A 20,268-nucleotide genomic window follows, 5' to 3' on the forward strand; every position below is an offset into this window, starting at 1 on the left:
TGTATTGCCAATAAAGTAAGCACTACATTTGTACTAGCTTAAAACACAGCAGAATGTGCCAAGTTTCCTTATTTGGAAAAAAAATATAGTTCTATGGCTTTCAAGGAATTTAACCAACCATTTTTGGAGTGACATCTATGTATACACATTGCACTTGGATTCTGAATCGTCCTCTTTCAAATAACCTGAAACCAAAAAAATTGATAATGCTTTCCAAGTATTAAATAAGAAAAGGATATACACCATTTTATAACTTGGCCCTTCATTGTATGGATTTAGCATAAGAAAACATAATTTGCAAATGTAGCAATGACATAATTATTGTCAGTACTGTCATAGTAGTGACAATAACACTGAAAATATAGGATAGATGTAGGCATTAGGATTGTAGTAGCGATATATTTTCTCTCCTTTTTTTCCCTTTTTTCTCTAGTCTCTTCAGTAGTTGCTGAACAATAGAATCAAAAAATTTCCCTTCCCTAAGTCTATGCCAGAAAGTGCCACCAATTTTCTTCAGAGGTGCCCAGGACAAGAATTAGCAGCTCCAACCCTCCAAATCCAGAATCTAAAACCAACCGACTATGAGTCACCCAAGACACCTTATCATGCTTAGTCCTAATCAACAGAAATTATCTCTTCTACTGGAAACTGGTTGAGGAATTCTTACTTTGATAAGTAAGTTATGGAGAACTAAATTTCACAGAACAGTATTTCAGCCATGAGAACTGGTTTTGCGATAAAGCCAGCACCGTGATCCACCTCTGACTCACAGGGAATATTCTCTGTTTTGAGATTCAAGTGTCTTACATACTTAGCCTTTGAATTAACTTACGAAAGCTCCTGGGAGAGCTTTCAGAGAAACTTCTATTTCAAACCAAGTTTTCAAGGGTTGTGTTGCAATCCCTACTCTGCATTTGATTTAGAGGCAGAGCATAAATAGGATACCTAACTTTTGGAGAAAAATTCAAATTTTCACCCCTTTTATGTTGAAGATCCTGGAAGCTGAATATTCAACAACAACAACAACAAAAATACTGCAGGAACTTCCTCCCCAAAGACTGATAGTAATGGATTATGCCCAGGCATGGGAAATTCTAGTTAAAAAGAGGCTTATAGACAAGGATATTCAGGAAGAGGAAGGAAGCAGCTCTGCATGTACAGTAGCTGGATATGATCTCATAATCTCTGCATCTCCTATCACTTTATTCTTCCAAAGTATTGCAGCATGTCCAGCCCTGCTGGACAGGCTCCCTAAAGCCATGCTCAAAAGTAGTTTTAAGGGCACTGTTAATACAGGTAGTCCTCCTCTTACAACAGTTCATTTAGCTACCATTCAAAGCTACAATGGTACTGAAAAAAGTGACATAGGACCATTTTTCACAATTGTGACCATTGCAGCACGGTATGGTTGGAACGGGCCCGGCAGCATCCACACACGCATGTGTCTTAGCGCCTCCGTGAGCCTCCATGATGCTCCATCTGCTAAGCGGAGTGTCGGATAGGTGCTGTATGCGCTGTGCGCAGAAGCGCCAAAGACTTAAAAGACCAGTAAGGTGCTCGAGCAGGCGGATGAGCCCTCCAGAGCACTTTACTGGAACAATATCCGGTGCTCCGGGCAAGCTCTGGTACGCCCGTAAGGCATCCCCATGGTCACATGATCAAAATTCAGATGCTTGGCAAATGACTCATACTTACGATGGTCACAGTGTCCGGGGATCATGTGATCCCCTTTTGCGACCTTCTAACAAACAAAGTCAATAGGGAAACCAGATTCACTTTAATAAGGCTACCAACTTATCAATTGCAGTGATTCACTTAACAACTGTGGTAAGGAAGATCATGAAATGGGGCAAAACCCACTTAACAAACATCTCACTTAGCAACAGAAATGTTGGGCTCAGTTGCGGCCGTAAGTCGAGGACTACCTGTATGGAGCAATCAGACCATGTTTTTCCACACTCTGCCTCTTGAAGGGAAATCTGTAATAGTGTGATAGCCTCCTTAATACCAACGTTTCTAGATCTGCCCTATGATTTTTATGCAATCGCTTGACCAGAGCAAAATTCTGTTTGGGAGCCTGCCAGAACCAGCGTTGTATGGAGGGGGAGAAAATGCAGGAAGGAAATCAGGTTTTCCCTTTTGCCATTGCATATTACTGCATTTTACAGGATTGCTACATAATAAAAAAGAAGTTAACCCCCCCCCCCCCAAAGCTGTTGCTATAACACTGTTGTGGCTAATGCTGCCATGTGCAGAAGTCTCTTTTCTTCGGTTCAAGTTATACAAGACAAACTGCTGGTAATTTGTATCAGGGGGGGAATTAGTGGAAGACCAGAGAATCTCCAACATTCTTAGAATAACCTCTATGTGGCCATGCATAGTAATTGTTATCAGAATACTAGACTTTGACCACAGAGATGTAGAAAGTTCACCGTGTGATGTTACGAAATTCCTCGATTTCTCTCCCTAATCTACTTCATTGGATAGGGATTAGAAAAAACAGTTATGGCATTTTGGCTTCCCTCCTTCAAAGAAAGGAAAAGTAGAAAAGCACTAAAACAGAAAATTAACACATGCAGAATCATATACTTGCGCTATTTATAGCTCCCATATCCTTGGCTGCACCCTAAGAATTGCTTAAAAAGTAAAGTCTTGTTCCAGTTGTTTGATTTGGGATGACTTTTGGAACGTGGACATATTGTTTTCTTGAAAGCAATATGTAAATCGTAAGTTGTTACTGTCTTTGGTCCCGTCCCCCCCCCCTCGTCTAATCCACAACTATGTCTCCATCCCAAGCACTAAAAAGGTTCATCTTGTTAACATCTGAACCCCATGAATACCCAGTCTCAACATGAACACTGAAGAAAGGTTAAAAGCAACTGCATTTCAAGATAACTGTATGTTCTATCCTATAACTCAAAGATAAAGAACAGACACGTAGGCCCTATATTTATATTTATCCCCATGAAAACTATATTGTCCTCTAAAAATATTACCCATAATTAAAACTGTCCGTGCTTTTTGACAAACTACTGCAAAGTACAATTACATTGATTATGTCTTTCGATGGAAGGTCACAAATGACACCATTCAGTTTGGGCCTTATTGCAACCTTTATACATCAGCTCTAAAAATAGATAAATACCGTATTTATCGGCGTATAACACGCAGTTTTAAAACTAAAATTGCAAGCTTAAACCCTGCCTGCGTGTTATACGCCGATACTCCGGGTGGCAGAAGCCCGGGACCCAGTCAAATTCGCTGCGCAAGGTGAAACGGCCGGCAGCAGCCCTGCTCTCCTGCTGCGGCTTCTGTTTCAATAGGGAAGAAAACTTCCTTTCGCTTCCCGGGCTTCTGCCGCCCGGCAGAAGCCCCGGGACCCAGTCAAATTCGGGAAGCGAAAGGAAGTTTTCTTCCCTACTGAAACAGAAGCCGCAGCAGGAGAGCGAGGCTGCTGCCGGCCGTTTCACTTTGCGCAGCGAATTTGACTGGGTCCCGGGCTTCTGCCACTCGGCAGAAGCCCCGGGACCCAGTCAAATTCGCTGCGCAAGGTGAAACGGCTGGCAGCAGCCTCGCTCTCCTGCGGCCAGCGTCCGTTTCAGTCGCTTCCCTTGTCCGTCTTGATTGCTGGAAGCAGTAACAAACGGCGCGTCCGCTCCGCATCGCCCTGACAACCACCCCAGCCGGCGGCTGCCAGGCCTCGCTGGAGTCAATTGCAAAGCTGCGTTCAGCGCTTTGAGGACCTGAGGCATCTTGGGAAATGTAGTTCCCTATCAGAAAGAATGGAGTAGCTGCGAATTTGTAACAACATAATATAACTTGGTGCTTCGCAGGTTACGAAAATCTCGTTTGATTTGCACACTGTTTTTTAAAAGTTAGATAAAGAAATTATGCTGTGAAAGCGACTAGATAGCCCCCTCCCCTTCCTGTGTGTGAGAAAGGGAAGGAGAGGAAGGAAGGAGGGAGGGGGGAGGAAAAGAAGAAGGGAGGGGGGGAGAAGATGGAAGGAGAAAAGATGGATGGAAGGAGAAAGAATGGAAGGAGGAGGAGGAAGATGGAAGAAGAAAGGAAGAAAAAGAAGAAGGGAGGGAGAAGGAAGGAGGTAGGAAGAAAAGGGGAAGAGAGGGAAAGAGCAGAAAGACAAAGAGGATGAAGTTGATAGGCAAGAGGAAGGGGGAAGGAAGGGAAAAAAGAGGGAGAGAGTGAAGATGAGGAAGAGGTTTTTGGTTTTCCAAAAAGCAGTGATTCTGATTAAGTTTTTTTGCTCAAAGAGGTGTTTTTTCATTTCATATTTGCCTTTTAAGAGGAGTTAATGTTATAATTCATGTTCTAATGTTATAAATTTTAATCCAACATTAAGTTCCGAGCTTCCAAGTCATTTATTTTTAATGAAAAAAATTTTTACTCAAATTTTTGTGTTAAAATGGGGGGTGCGTGTTATACGCCGGTGCGTGTTATACGCCGATAAATACGGTAGATAAATTCCTAGCCAATATGACCATGCCAGGAAATGTCATCTATCCTATACAGAGACATCCATCATTGCACAAGGCTGATATAATTTGCGATCCAGACAACTAAGGCATTTAAAGGCACATCAACTAAAGGCATTTAAAGTCACGCTGGCACTAATAGCCCAGGTTCCCTGCACTTAAGGGCAGCAGCAAGCAGGTCTTTTAATTTTCCACATCAAAGCATGGATCTTTTGATTGGGATGTTTGCATTTGAACTTTGCTGCTTTCTAGGGCAGTGTCACTAGTCCTCGTGCCACATCTTAAAACTCAGCCAACTTTACTCCTGAGTAAGCACACCCATCACCTGACTGTCAGATTTACACCTACCCCCCCCTTATTCAAAAGACATTCCAAAAGGTTGCGTAAAAAGACCACATGACATCGTTTTACAACATTAAGGAGGGGGAGGGGGAGAGAAAAGAATTGGTTTTTTTTTTTTTAATCCTTCGAATTGAAACCAAAAGTTTGGTTAGCTTAAGTTTTTGTTGTTGTTGTTGTCGTTCTTGTTGTTATTTTAAACTTGGCTGCAGTTCCCAGGGGGGGGAAAGAGGTGAGTGATCAAACAGTAGCACTTCAAAGGACTTTCAGTGAAACTCTGTCGGGAGGATAGGAAATGGCTAAACCACAGGATATGACAGATGCACTTAATCACCCCGAGGTTCACTACAAGGGTGAGGTTACTCAAATATATAATCTGTTGTGTAGGGAGAACATACTCCATGCCCAATTTTGCAAAAAAAACATATCGCCGGCGCATTATGGCTCACTGCGATAATGTTTAGGAGAGAGAGAGGGAGGCACGGAAGGTGCAAAAAAAAAAGCGATTGCGTCGAAAGCAAGAGAGAAAACCATTCTTTCAATGCCGAACAACAACCACAAATACAACTTATATGAAAAGTTGCACCGAACGAGCAAATAGGGCCGGGATTAATTGCAACGTCCCGTTTCGAAGGGGCTCCACAATAGAAGCTCTTTCTCCCACCCCCCGTCGCCGAAGCTCTCAAAACTGGTCACGGGTTGCACAAAGTGCTTTCTCTCGCGCAAAATAAAATTTAAAAAATGAACTATTTTTTTCAAATGTTTTACTAGTTTCGCTAGCCTTAGCGAGCCCCCGGCCATTTGCCGCCATCGAATACGCCATCTCTACGCTTGCCCACCTCTCCCCCCCCCCCCCCCCCACACACACAGCCGCCCAAAATAAGGGAAGGCGCGCGCGCCCGCCCGCCATGCCAGGAGACCAGAATCTCTCGGGTCTCCTTACTCGTCCCTCCACCGCCCCCCCCCCCCATTCCTCCCCATTCCCACCAAGAGGACCCGGCTAATCTCCACCCCTATAAAAAGCGCGCCCTCCGCTTTCCCCAGCCAGCCAGCCAGCTTCCTTACCTTCCTATGGGGACACCCAATTGGCGGCGCCCGCCGACCGAGAAGCACCCCCCCTCCCTCCGCCGGTGCCCTCAAGTCCTCTCTCTCTCCAAGCGAGCTGGCCCAGATGCGCTTCGGAGAAGCGAGGCTTTTGCTCGCCGGCTGGCGGGTCTCTTCTCGGCCGCCCGGAGTCTCCCCTCGTTTCCGGTGAATGTCCAAAAGAGCAGCCAAGCCAGCAGACTCTCGGTGCCTCCGGAGCTGGGAAGAAGAGCACCACCCCGCGCACAGCCCGGCCGGGAACGGAGGGACAAGTCCTGACCCGCCCACTTGGCCGGCTGTCAGGCGGTTGTGGGAGAGCCCCGAGGGCGTCCCGGCGCTTTGCCTGGCCGAGGGAGCCGCTCGGGTGTCTCGCTTGGGAGCGCAGCCTCTTCGGAAACTCCCTCCCTCCCGATAGCTCTGGGGGGCTTTGCGGTGGGTGACCAGGCGGCGACGCCTTGGGTTTCCCCTTCCCTCCAGCTAAGATCTGGCGATCGGGAATGGGGCTCGAATCAACGAGTGTTTTTAGGGGCTTTGGATGCATCATCATCATCATCCTCACCTCTGATAGAGTTCTGAAAGAGTTCTGAAATAAATGGCAAACTTGGTTGACGCTGACAAGTCTTTGGATTTTATATTTTCTGTTATATTTTCTTTATAAGATAAAAGTTATCTTATATCTTTATAAGATAACCTTTATTGCCACTTTTTTTCTGTGAACGCACTGGCACACATTAAAAAAATGAAATTCTGATGTGTGGTCTCAAAATAAATATCTATCTATCCATCTATCTATATCTTGTGCCTACTGTCTCTGTACTACTGTCCCCATTTATTCGTACCCATTTCATTCATACTCATCTTTATTCTTATACCTATTATCTTGTAAACGATTGACAAATCAAATAAATAAATAAAATACATCTCTATGTCTATCTGTGTGCGCCCAGGTCCGCTCTACACACACACACACGCACACACACACACTAATCACAGACCATTACGATCATTATTCCTATAATTTAAATGTATTAAAGAGATTCAATATTACTTTTGTTCATGAGAAAGAGGGTTTGAGTTCAAAATTGATTTAAGAATGCTTTATAATGCTTCCATTCAAGACACGTTGACAAGAGTTAAGCATCAAAGGCAGCAGGATTTACTGTAAACACGCAACGCCACAGCTAAAATTCTGTGCATATTAATTTATAGAATTACCAAGTGTTTTGTTGTGTTTTTAATTTTTAAAGATACTTTTACATCCAATAACAACGGAAATCTAAATTTATACATAATCACAAGATTGCACTGCTATTTTTATATACTATATATATAATCTTTAATGATGCATAATTTAAATTTTTAAAATTCTTAATTTAATTCTAAAATTCTGTGTATATATGTGTATATATATGTTTGTGTGTATGTGTACATAGACATGTGTATGTATGTGTGTATAATCTATCTTCCTAGTAAAATTGTGATGCACCACACTCTCAACTTAATATTCAAATTTTAGTTCAGTAACTAGATAAACAGGCAATTCATCATGCCTAACAAGGTCATTTTATTTGGGTATGTAGGAATTTGATTTTTAAAAGACTATATTTTTTTAAATTCCAATGATATAACTGCAAACCTCAAATGCGTGACTCAGGGCCAGTCACAGCAATTAAAACGATATAAAAACAAACAAAATACTAATACACACACAAACACACAAACAGCTAAGCATAGGGATTTTAAAAATGGATGTTTCTGGATTCAATCTGTCTACAGATAAATATTAAGGGAAGTTAAGGAAGAGGGATGGGTTGAATTGCCTTGTCTTTTTATTCCTGTTAACTGATTCTCGGAAGTCATGTTCAGTAGCAGGAAGTCACTGACTGACTTTGGGTCAGTCATTCCCACTCACTCCAGCCTTCCTTCCAGATCTGCTCTGGTGGGAGATAGCAATAGCCCTTAGACTTACATTTCACTTCACAATGCTTTACATCCCTCTCTAAGCGGTATAAAGAGTCAGCATATCACCCCAAACGATCTGGGTTCTCATTTTACCCACCTCGGAAGGATGAAAAGCTGAATCAACCTTCAGCTGGTGAGAATCGAACTGCAGGCACCCGGCAGTCAGCAGAAGTAGCCTGCAATACTGCATTCTAACCACTGCACCACACGGCTCACAGATAGAATGGATGTTGGTGCCATGTGCCTCATCTTGTGCTCCTGGAGAAAAGACAGGATGTACATCTAACAAATGAAGACCATAAGTAATTATTTATCTAATTTTTTTTAGGAGCATTAATATTGGCCATTTTTAGTTGGAAGAAAATACATCCTCAAAGGCACAATCAGGAAATCCAGAGAGCTTCCTCTGCAGACCATCTCCTCTGGACGCCTCCTGCTGTGAGAGGCAAAAAGGCAGCTGCTACTGCTTATGTCTTCTTCTCCCACACTATATAATCATTATGTAGGTTGGGGTGTAACCCACAAAACCTGAATCACAACATGGCCGAACATCCCAGAAGTTATAAACAATCTCTGATTCCTCCCCCCCCAAAACAATTTAATCCTTACCAAAGTAAACTCATTGTTTTACCAGATGTTTATCCTAAAGATGAGACTGTGTGCTAATAGATGCATCCTGTCTGCCAGCTTGCAAGCTGGCAAGCTTACCTACCTGAACAGATGTGCCTTGTTTCAGAGCAGGGCTGGGTTTCAACCGGTTCGCGGCGGTCCCTGCGAACCGGTTGGTCGCCGAACCCGGAAGTAAGTAACTTCCGGGAACGGCGAAGGCCCCCCCGCGCCCACGCGCGCCCATGCGCCCGCGCCCGCCCGCGCCCGCTCCTTACCCGGTTTTGATGAATTCTGCGCTTCCACGCATGCGCAGGATGCATACAGCGCCTGCGCGATCCTCCAGGAGCAGCTGGAGCATCGCACAGACGCTAGTATGCACGCGCGCGTGAGGACGCCGCCGGCCTCGTTCCAACCGAACCGGTTGGAACAGGGCAAGAAACCCACCCCTGTTTCAGAGGTACACATTCACACATTCGGATTCCTGCAATGCCTTGTATGTGGGTCTGTCTCATACTTCTCTAGAAACTGGACCATTTGATGATAAAAACATTATTATTAACTGGGACTGGATTTTATGAACAGACTTTATTATTTTTATTGGTTCCAAGGCTATTACTAGAATGATGGTTTGATCTTCAAGGTTCTTTGTGGCTGGAGCATAGAAAAGAGTTGAACACTCAAAACTGCCACCTCAATCTCTCTTCATGAGACTCCATCAAAATGTTTGGCACCTACAAACAGATGCATTTTAATATATTTTTAATTTTGAGGAAAGTTCTTTTAGTTAAGCTTAAATAATCTAGACCAGTGGTTCTCAACTTGTGGGTCGGGACCCCTTTGGGGATCGAACGACCCTTTCACAGGGGTCGCCTAAGACCATTGGAAAACACATATTTTCGATGGTCTTAGGAACAGAGAACACCAATTTTATGGTTGGGGGTCACTACAACATGAGGAACTGTATTAAAGGGTCGCAGCATTGGGAAGGTTGAGAACCACTGATCTAGATAGTCAAGCAAGTGAAATCTATTTAGTACTTGGAAAGTAGATTACCAGAAATCTCAGAGTTTCAGACTAGACTAGAGAATTGCAGAAACATTCCAGAGTGGCCTCTTTAAAACCATTTCAATTTCTCCAAATTTGGGGGATTACAGGTTTTTTTTAACAACATTGTAGTAAAAATGTTCTTTTGTTTTGTTTTTAACATTGTTTTGTTAGATTTAGAGGGGAGTGGTAGTTATCTCACAGAAATCTCTTCCAGCCAAATCTCATTCCAATAAATCTCAAGAAACAGGAACAAATATCCTGCTGTTTGTAACTTCTCGCTTGTCCTTGATGGAAATCTGTCTAATATCAGTGCCTTTCAGTTATGTGGGCCCCAGTTCTTGCAGTTCTCAGTAGTGGTCATTTTAGCTGGGGAATTTTTGGAGATGAAGGTCAAACATCTGGAATGCAATCAGGTGTGGGATCCTTCTGTGGCTTGAGGGATACCGCTGGGGGGCTCATGCTTGGATTTTGAGAAGGTTAAAAAAACAAATCCTTCGGTTGACAGAACATAGCAAGATAGGTTAGTATAGCATTCAGAGACTTTCCATTATAGAGATCTCTCACCCCCACCCCCACCCCACTGCTGGATATTTTTGAATGGTGCTAATTTTAGTGTGAACTGTATCCTTTTGACTCACCTGTCCCATAGTATGCATATTCCTGCAGATGGGAGATGCTATGTGATTATCGATGACTAATTTGATTATCTCACCCTGTCTCTGAATTATTCAAATTACTTGGAGAAATATCTAAATAGAATGCTCTAACTTCTGTCTCTGTTTCAGTGTTTCTTTAAAATAAAATTGTCTTTTCAAGACCTTGTAACTGGGCAGAATTCCTTAATCAGATCTACCTACTAGTATCCTATGGACATCAAAATGTAACATCGTTGTCATCTGCTGCCAACTGTGATGATGGGGAAATGGCCACGCGTTTGGGGACTTCGCAACGCAATCCCCACCCTTTGTGCTTGTCACCCACTGAAAGATGAAAGTGTGTATATCACAGGATATGAATCATAGGAATTGAAACCATATCAGGATATGGTGATACATGGTCACTGTTTGCGAGTAAGCCTCATGTTGTATTACAAACTGGATGATTTTAGAAAAATTAACAAAGCTGGACTTTCATGGCATCCAGACATATATCAAGAATAATTAGTTCACAGGGCACTTTCAGTTTGTCATGCTCTAAATTATGATACAATAATTAGGAGTAATGTTTCTTTACTTATTCACATCAAGGCATCGTCAGAGATTATGATGCTTGATCCCACTTACAGTACACTCTTGTGTCTCTTTCATATGGCCATGTGTTTAATAACTCCCACCATTTTGTTAGATGAAAAATTAACTCGGCAATGTGGATGCGTGAAAGCAAAATCCAGTTTGAATTCGTTTCAGTTCAGATTTGCAATTTGTTTGGTTTGCATGTCTGAAATCAATTCAGCCAAATTGGAATCAATTTGGAATAAATATTGTTGCACATACAGTATGTACAGAAGTCACCCAAATCATCTGAAATGATTTGGAGGCAAGCAATGACATAGCAATTTTTAAATGGACTTGCCAATTTGATTGTGGAAACCTGATTCCAGTCCAGATGCAAAGGAACTATCTTCAAATGGAATCTCTCAGCAGTGGGTTTCACTCATTTTTACTACCGGTTCGCCCCACATGCGCATGTTCACTTCATGCACTCACCTTCCACACAGGCGCCAGGCCTTCTGCACATGAGCTTTGCTCTCTCACGCGCCTTCCGCGCATGCACTTGCCTCAAAAACATGGCTAAATGGGATGGCATAGAGCTAGGGTGCTCTCCACTACCGGTTCACCCAAACCGGTCCAAAACAACTGAATACCACCTCTGAAATCTCTGAATTAAATCTTTGCACCTCATTCAACAGTAATGTCTAGGAAAATCCGGGGGGCTACAAACAAGGTGTGTTGGGCACCACCTGAAGTTCTAAGAGCTTCAGGTTTGCCCTCCTGGTGATAAAATCTGGAGTTTCCTATAGAAGCTTTATCTGTTCTACAACGAAGCCAGTTAGTAGAGAAAGATTACTTCTTGTCCTAGCAGTGCTTCTCATTTGCCATCTCATCTGTCAGAGACACAATTAGATGAGGATAATTAAATTAAATCAGGATAATCTAGTGAGGTGTCCAAGAAAATAAGTGTACATAATCATCCTCAGGCATGACCCACAACTGACTTTTAATTTTTTTTCATCTCTAGCCTGACTATACTCCCTTGAGCTCTAATGATGTATATTCTTGTTGGAAAGAAAGCTTATATGCTACTCTATTTCAGAGTGTGAGAACAATAGATTTTTAAACTTTCAGTGTGAAGACAAGAATAGATAAGATCAATATTCACAATATTCACACTGCCGATTTGAACATAAATATTTTAAGATGTCATATTTAGTTTCTACTGCCTTCAGGCCCTATTGAAGTTTAACCATTTTATTGTTTACTATTTCTACTACAGCATGAAAGTTTGTGACCACTTTATTCAGATGACAGTGTTCCCAAACATATTAAAAATCTTATATGTAAAGCACTCATTATAATTTTTATATTGCATTTTGTGATGCAATAATCCCTGTTTAAATTTCAGAGCAGTTTTTCAGTGGGGCAAAGTGGCTTTTAACACTGCTTAATTTTCAACTTATTCTACATGGATTTTTTTTTTAATACTAAAAATGGCTAGTAATTCTTAAGTCTATTGCCTGACTTAGCTCATCTCAGTAAAGGGTTTCCTGCCTACTGAAGAAACTAGCAAAAGCAGCTTGTTGACTAGAATAACTTCAAACAGGTCAATTCTATTAGCCAATGCCACAAATCATGAATTTGGCATACCAGTGGAGGAGCTTAGAAGTATCAGTAGCTTTGGAAAGGAAAATTGTATTTATTTTAAACGTAGTTCTCTGAAGTAACAAACAGAGTGTCTTTTTGTGTATGGGGTTTGGTGGGGGGTAAGTGGGGTTGCGGGGGGGGGTGCGTTCACGAAGCTGGTATGTAGGACCAACAACTTGCTGACAATTTTTTTAATGCTTTGCTATTGGGCAAAAAGGTTGGCAATGTTTGCTTTGAGGCTTCTGACCTGATTTCTAGAGCATTATGAATGGCCAAGACACCCTGGAACAGTGGTTCTCAACCTGTGGGTCAGGACCCCTTTTGGGGTTGAATGACCCTTTCACAGGGGTCGTCTAAGACCATTGGAAAACACATATTTTTGAAAAAATACGGAAAACATAAAATAATCTTATAGTTGGGGGGTCACCTCAACATGAGGAACTGTATTAAAGGGTCGCGGCATTAGGAAGGTTGAGACCCACTGCCCTAGAACCTCTGCCACGCGTGCCACAGGTGGCATGCAGAACTAATCTGCCAGCATGCGAGCCGTCAGCTGCAGTATACATGCGTGCACCAGCAACCTGATTTTTTGGTCTTCTGGAGGGCCAGGGGAGACTGTTTTTGTCCTCCCCAGGCTTCAAGAAATCCTCCAGAGCCTGGGGAGGGCAAAATACGGGCCCAACGGGTCGACCGGAAGGACAGAAAATCACGGGGAGAGGCCATTTTTGCACTCCCCAGGCTTCAGAACCTTTCCTGGAACCTGGGGAGGGTGAAAACAGCCTCCCCTAGCACCCCCAGAGGAAATACCAAGCAGTGGTATTGGAGGCAAGCAGTGCAGCACGCATGGGGGGAGCGGGGTGGTGGTGTTGTGTGCGCATGCATTATAGGTGCCGGCACACGCTATCACATGCATGCACTCACAATCACATGCATGCACTCACAATCACATGCACGCACTCACATTTTTGGTACCAAACAACAAAAAGGTTTGCCATTATTGCCCTAGAACAATATTGAGGGATCTGGATTAGTACAAGAAGGGTTTGGGAATGGAAAGGCTGGTTTTATGAATATCCCCATATTTTTCTTCCCTTAGTTTTTAGTCCAGGGGGCATTCCCAGTGAAAAGCCTAGCTGGCAAGATTATCAGTAATGTTATTTTATTTTGCTGAAGAACATCCTGAAAGGATGGCGGACTTGAAGGTTTTAGATGCTGTGTTGGCATAATTATATTTTTGGGGTATGTGTGAATTTGAATCAGCATTGACTCCTGGCAGCTGTATGGACCAGCAGTTTTCATGGCAAGTTATCAGAAGGAGTTTGCCATTGCCTTCTTCCTAGAGCTGAAAGAGAGTGATTGGCCCAAGGTTATGGTCTAGTCCTGTCTTGGTTTAAGGCAGGACTAAAACTCATAGTCTCCTGGGTTCTAGTCGGATGCTTTTAACCATTGCACCAAAGTGGCTTTCAACTGGAGATTCAGCAATGATGTGTTCAGTTAAGAAAGAGTTCTTTAGATGGGAACATACCGGTATGTTACTTGTGTACTTTGGAATCCAGCAAGCCAGATATGAATCTAGCTTACTTCCTTACTCCCCTTCCCTAGATCAGTGGTAGGATTAAAAAAAATTTACTACCAATTCTGTGGCTGTGGCTTGGTGGGCGTGGCAGGGGAAGGATACTGTAAAATCTCCATTCCCTCTCCACTCCAGGGGAAGATTATTGCAAAATGCCCATTTCCTCCTGATCAGCTGGGACTCGGGAGGCAGAGAATAGGTGGGGGTGGGGCCAGTCAGAGGTGGTATTTACTGGTTCTCCAAACTACTCAAAATTTCTGCTTCCGGTTCTCCAGAATTGGTCAGAACCTGCTGAATACCACCTCTGTCCTAAATGTATGCACTTATGTCTTCTGCTCTGGACGCAGAACTGTCTTCAGAGGCATCTCATTATCTGAGAGAAAGAGTCACAAAGAGAAGAATGAGGCTAAATCCCCTCCCTCCCAGATAAGGAGAGTGCTAAAATGCTCAGAAGATCAGGGTTAGAAGGATGCCCATGCTTTGCGGATCCTATCTAGCTGTGAATGCATGGGATGGGAAGGTTAGACTTACATAGAATTGTGGCTACACAGGCATACACTAAAGCAGGATTTCCATAGAAGGAGTTCTTTACACCTGTTCAGTTCATTTGAGCTCTAGACTTTGAAATCTGTACCTGGAATGTTTACCCTCAAAGTTGAATCTGAGCGCTGACAAAGTTTCCGATATTTTTTTTTTTAAATAACATTTTTTAAATCTGGCTATTATTTCTTTTGATAGCTAATACGATGACCCTTGGTGACCTCTGCTGCTGGTGCCTGCTGAACCTTAATGCTGATCACAGTATAGACCATGGTGGTTATTTGAAAAGGCAGGGTGTAATGCATTTCAGATTAACAGTAGAAGAAAAGCTATTCAGAGAACCAGAGGTTTCACTTTACTATACCCCACTCTATGCTGCTTTTCTTATTATCAGTAGGGAAAAAAATGAAATGAGAAAAAGCACATCTTTTAATTTCCTTCCACTATTACCTCTTGATTTGCATTCCAGTCTCCCAGAAGAAATAAGTCTGAATTCAGAAGAAGTCTATTTAAGCCGCATGATGTTTAAAAATTGCTGGAAGAGGTTAAGGTACCGTATATTATGCAGTTGACCTTACTAAGAAGCTACGTTAACAATTTAGGCTTATAATTTTCTCTAGTTACTTTTTGTTAAAACATTTCTTTTCTTTTCTTTTCTCTTCTTCGTTTTTTTCATAGCAAAACTCATTATCTGCTCTAGGTACCCCTGCAGGTTAAATGCTTTGATTTCACTTAACTTGTTTGGCTAGATTTTTAAATGGCATTAAAAATTATATTAAAAGTTATTTGACTTGTACAGAATTGCTCTGGCCTTTCCCCTTCCAGTCAAGGGAATTATTTTGTTTTGTCTTTTTATCTATTTTTATTGCAAGAAGCTCATTGCAGAGCAAATCCTGTTATACTGAAATGTTTTTTCCCCTTTCTTTTCATGATTCCTTAAAAAAATCAACTCCGGGTCTCAACTAAAAAACTTATAACCTTCTTAGAACAATCAAAGATGGGCCATTCCTCTTGAGGTTGGAACTTTCTTTGAGAAAACTGCAACACAACAGATATGACCAAGACATATTTTACAGCAATTAGTATTTTTTTGAAACTATGTGTAGATTGATAAGGAAGAAAATGAATTTCTCATATAGAATAAAATAACAGAGTTGGAAGGGACATTGGAGGTCTTCTAGTCCAACCCCCTGCTTAGGCAGGAAACCTTCACCACTTCAGACAAATGGATATCCAACATCTTCTTAAAAACATCCAGTGTTGGAGCATTGATTAACTGTTGGGAAATTTCTCCTCATTTCTAAGTTGCTTCTCTCCTTGATTAGCAATAGCAATAGCAATAGCAGTTAGACTTATATACCGCTTCATAGGGCTTTCAGCCCTCTCTAAGCGGTTTACAGAGTCAGCATTTTGCCCCCGACAACAATCCGGGTCCTCATTTTACCCACCTCGGAAGGATGGAAGGATGAGTCAACCCTGAGCCGGTGAGATTTGAACAGCCGAACTGCAGAACTGCAGTCAGCTGAAGTAGCCTGCAGTGCTGCATTTAACCACTGAGCCACCTTGGCTCTAATGGTTAAATTAGTTTCCACCCATTGCTTCTTGTTCTACCCTCAGGTGCCTTGGAGAATAGTTTGACTCCCCCTTCTTTGGGGCAACCCCTGAGATATTGGAACACTGCTATCATGTCTCCCCTAGTCCTTCTTTTCATTAAACTAGACATACCCAGTTCCTGCAACTGTTCTTCATATGTTTTAGCCTTCAGTTCCCTACAAGTTCTTCTTGTACATCAATTGGCAGTTTTCTCTCTTCATCAATTACTATTTCACTAGTATTTCATGACATCAGTTTAAAAAATGCTTTATGGTGTTCCTAAACTCTTACTGCTCTCCAGAACCCCTACTGATGCAACTCCTTTTACTGAATAACCAGTATGCAGATTCCATGAAACATTTAAATAGATAACTCTATTCTGCTGATCTAGATGGGAAAGCACCTGGTAGAAACTGGCTCTATGACTCAACCCATTAAAGCAATTTTTTAGAATTTCCTTTTGGCAGATGAGCTGTGCTTCTCATTAGCATCAGGAAAAGCTTGTTTGGGTTGTGATGGAGATGGTTGCATTCCAAACTTTATCTGAAGAAGGAGTGGAATCTCCAAAGGTGTATTTTTTTGGACACTGCAGTTGGATTGGAATTGAACTATTTAAAAATTTAGAAGGGATTCACAAACCTTTTAAGCGCCACTGTTATTCCTCACTGATGGATGAGTTTTGGTTATTGGATATGCTTGGACTAGCGTGGCAAGGCTGAATTCTGGGATTAGTACTTGTAGTAAGAATGTCTGATTGGCTAGTTCAGGAAGAAAGTAATACTTCTCTATCCCAGAGGTGCTTTTTCAAGCGGCAACTGGAGTGTCTGGTTTTTCTTTGAAAATATTTTGCTTTTCGTCCAAGAAGCTTCTTGGATGAGAAGTGAAACGTCTTCGAAGAAAAACCAGAAAGTCCAGTTGCCGCTTGAAAAAGCACCTTTGGGATGTGTTGTTAGTTACGAAGTCATGTCCATCGCCACCCCATGGATAATGTTCCTCCAGGCCTTCCTGTCCTCTATTGACCTCTGGAGTCCATTTAAGTTCACGCTGACTGCTTGGGTGACTCCATCCAGCCACCTCATTCTCTGTCGCCCACTTCTTTTGCCCTCAATCTTTCCCAGCATTAGGCTCTTCTCCAGTGAGTCCTTCCTTCTCATTAGGTGACCAAAGTATTTGAGTTTCACTTTCAGGATCTGGGATATCTATTAGAGAAGTACTATGGACAATATCTCCATAGACAATACTTCTCTATATTCCTGCCCTTTAGCAATTCTTTATTCTAGTTAAATATGGTGGCCCTGTAATCCAAGCATTTTCCCACAGTTTGAACCCACCTTGATTGATTTTGAGGTCTTTCAGAAATGCTGTACAATAGGGTAGGGTAACTCTTGGCTCTCCTAAATGTCATAGCGACGTTCAACGCCATTTCCTATTGCGAGGAGCAAAAAGTATAGCACAGAGCCTGCTGCAATCATGTTGGTACAATGAAACGAGCCTTCCTGTCCTGACCACTTTTGGAAGGTGACCTTTGACATGCCAATGTCAGTCACTGCCTTCAACCTAATGAACACTCCAAACTCTGTTCCTTGATGAGCTGTCAGGACTGACAACTGGAGCAAAATTTATATTAGGTTCCTATTGAGGATGAAGTTTATACACAATCAATGGAAACCAAGTCCAAAAGCTAAAACAACTAAATCCATCAGGAACACAGGCATTTAGTTAGATAAGATTGCCAAACAAAGAACTGATGATAGCTTTGTCCTATGTCCTTTGTCCCGCCAGAAACTCCCCTCCCCTCTGGGGCTAAAGCCTTGTAGGCTTTCAATTCTCAGAGCAAACCCCTCCCTGGCATGCTCATTGCCATGTAAATGGTAACACTCCTCTTCCAAATCTTACCAGATAGGTAGATTCACTTTTGAGTAGAGATAACAAGGCCTTGGGCTATGTAGGCTGTATGTTGATAAGTCAGGATCTTGAATTGCACTTGCAAGCTCCAGGGAAAAGTTATGAGGGAAAAACTGGAGTTCCCCTCTGCTTCCTGCTTCATCAGTTTTAACTTCAGAGCAGCTTCACACAGTGAATTGCAGTAGCTCCACTTCAAGATTACAAGAACCTGAGTAACTTATGCTCAAGGCTCCCTGGCCCTGGAAGCATTGTAGCTGGCGCGCCAGATGTAGTTGGGTCTACAGGAGAATCTCCACATTGCAAGCAACATCTTTTTCAAGGGAAGCCCAACATGATGTCTGTACCCACACCCATTCTATCTAGCTAGGATTCAGTCTAAACTAATTCCTCCCTATCAAGACTGTAACTGCTCTAGGCACTAAGTCATGGGCGTCAAGCTCAAAGCCCCAGGGCTGGATCTACCACACACACACACACACCCGGGCTGCTTAGATTTGACCAACAGGACCACCCTAGAAACAGTGAATTTCCGCTGGCAGAGCTCTCGGCCTACCAGAGGCACCCCTGACACAAGTGACGTATAGTTGGCCACCCCCACCCTGCTCCCCGAGGTGAAACACAATGCTGATGCAGTCCTCTGTTGGAAGAAACGTCCTTCTGGGTTCAGTTCCAAGTGGGGAAAAAGACACTGGAAACATGGAGGCTGCTTGGAAAGATGGTTTTAATGGTGGACAGGACCACATGGTTTGAGGCCCTGAACAGAAAATGGGATCCCATGCTTCAGGATGTTGGGTGAAGAAGAAAAGAGAGCGAGATGCTGAAATTTCCTGGCTTTATGCCCTCTCTGGCCTTTGATCTTGAGCTTGTATTCTGATTGGTTGTCAGACTCCCATGGGGCCATGCAGGGGCAACTCTTTAGGCTGTGCTTTGAGTCCAAGTTTGGTTGAGCATTGCTTCTTCCCAGGTGCCCTGTGGTGAGTTTCTGTAGAAGGCTAATCCTATCTTTGTTATGTAGAGTAGACTCGCTCAGGTGCCCTAATAGCCCATTGACAAAGGTGGGGGGCTATTAAGAGTCAGTCTGTTTCCTGCCTAAAAACATGTTTCTCCATTTCTGAGCCAGGGAAATATATTCTGCCTTTTCAATATTTCCCAGGATATTTTATTTTTCTAGGAGGGGTGGGTGCTAACTTCCTATACCTCAATTAAATCAAGTTTGACACCCCTGCACTAAGTCAATACCTTTACTATATCACCTGTTCTGCCGAGGGTGGGGATATTTTAACTGGATATAATATATAAATTAATGATTCTTCACTTATGATCTCTCCCCAGAGCTTCATATGGATATAAAGTAAAAGGAAGAGAGAAATCAAGCTCTTTAGCATCCAATTACTGAGTACTCACTGCTGTTATTCTACCTTTTTTGTTTCAACTGATTTGTTTTGGGCAAAGGTGTAGGTAAAAAATACAGAAAATAGTCATGGGAAGTATTTTAAAAAGACAACTTTGTCTTGACTGACCCCCCCCCCCCCCAAATCCTGCCTTTAACTACATCCTTACATTTCTCCTGCAGATTGATTATTCCTTACTGCCTTATTCCCACTTGTTTGCATATTGTGTCATTTGCTCCATCTTCTATTGTTAACCAGAATTTCTTTAATGTTGAATAAGATCTTGATGTCACTCTTTTTTTTTTCTAAAGCCAAGTAGCACACTTAAAATCTGCTTTAAGAGATGAAAATTGTCCCCATCTTCAATAGTGAATGTTGACATGAAACCTAATGAGGATATCAATTGTCATAAGTGTTAATTTGAGCTGTTTATTTTATCATCAACATCTACCTCCCTCGAGACAATGGGGGGTAGCTTAAGTAGCATGCAGGAAAATACTCTGCTTCAAAAGCAGTATTAGTTTGATAATGTATAAATTCCTGTACACCAGCTGTGTGCCTAGATTATTCATGCAAAAGCAATTAATACCATTAAGGAGGAAACACAGGCATTCTCAGAGATTGCCGGGAAATGTGAAGTGACATTTTTCTTAACCCAAGTTCTTTTTCTCAGAGTAAAATGCAAACAGAGCATTTCTTCTTGCGAAGGGCAGCCACAGATGACCTGGTTTTATTCAGCCATGGTTCTGACTTGCCATAGGTGGAAATTATGCACCAGCTCTGTCTTCTCAACTATTCCCTAAAAATGCTGCTTGCACAGTGAAACCCTAACAAACTTGACATTTTATTCCAACTGGAGGGGGTTGTCTGCA

The 20,268-nt window shown here is 42.4% G+C and overlaps 1 protein-coding gene across 1 annotated transcript in view; it reads right to left on the reverse strand.

Annotated features, from left to right (window-relative positions):
• The window catches only part of LOC116507684 (mitogen-activated protein kinase kinase kinase 20-like), a 123,828-nt gene extending 117,657 nt beyond the window's left edge, over positions 1-6,171 (reverse strand). The window contains 1 exon segment of the mRNA XM_032216010.1: positions 5,898-6,171. The gene's annotated coding sequence lies outside the window, so the exon portion shown is untranslated.
• Positions 6,172-20,268: the final 14,097 nt, after the last annotated feature.

This window comes from Thamnophis elegans, chromosome 1 (assembly GCF_009769535.1).
Source record: "Thamnophis elegans isolate rThaEle1 chromosome 1, rThaEle1.pri, whole genome shotgun sequence".
Lineage (NCBI taxonomy): Eukaryota > Metazoa > Chordata > Lepidosauria > Squamata > Colubridae > Thamnophis > Thamnophis elegans.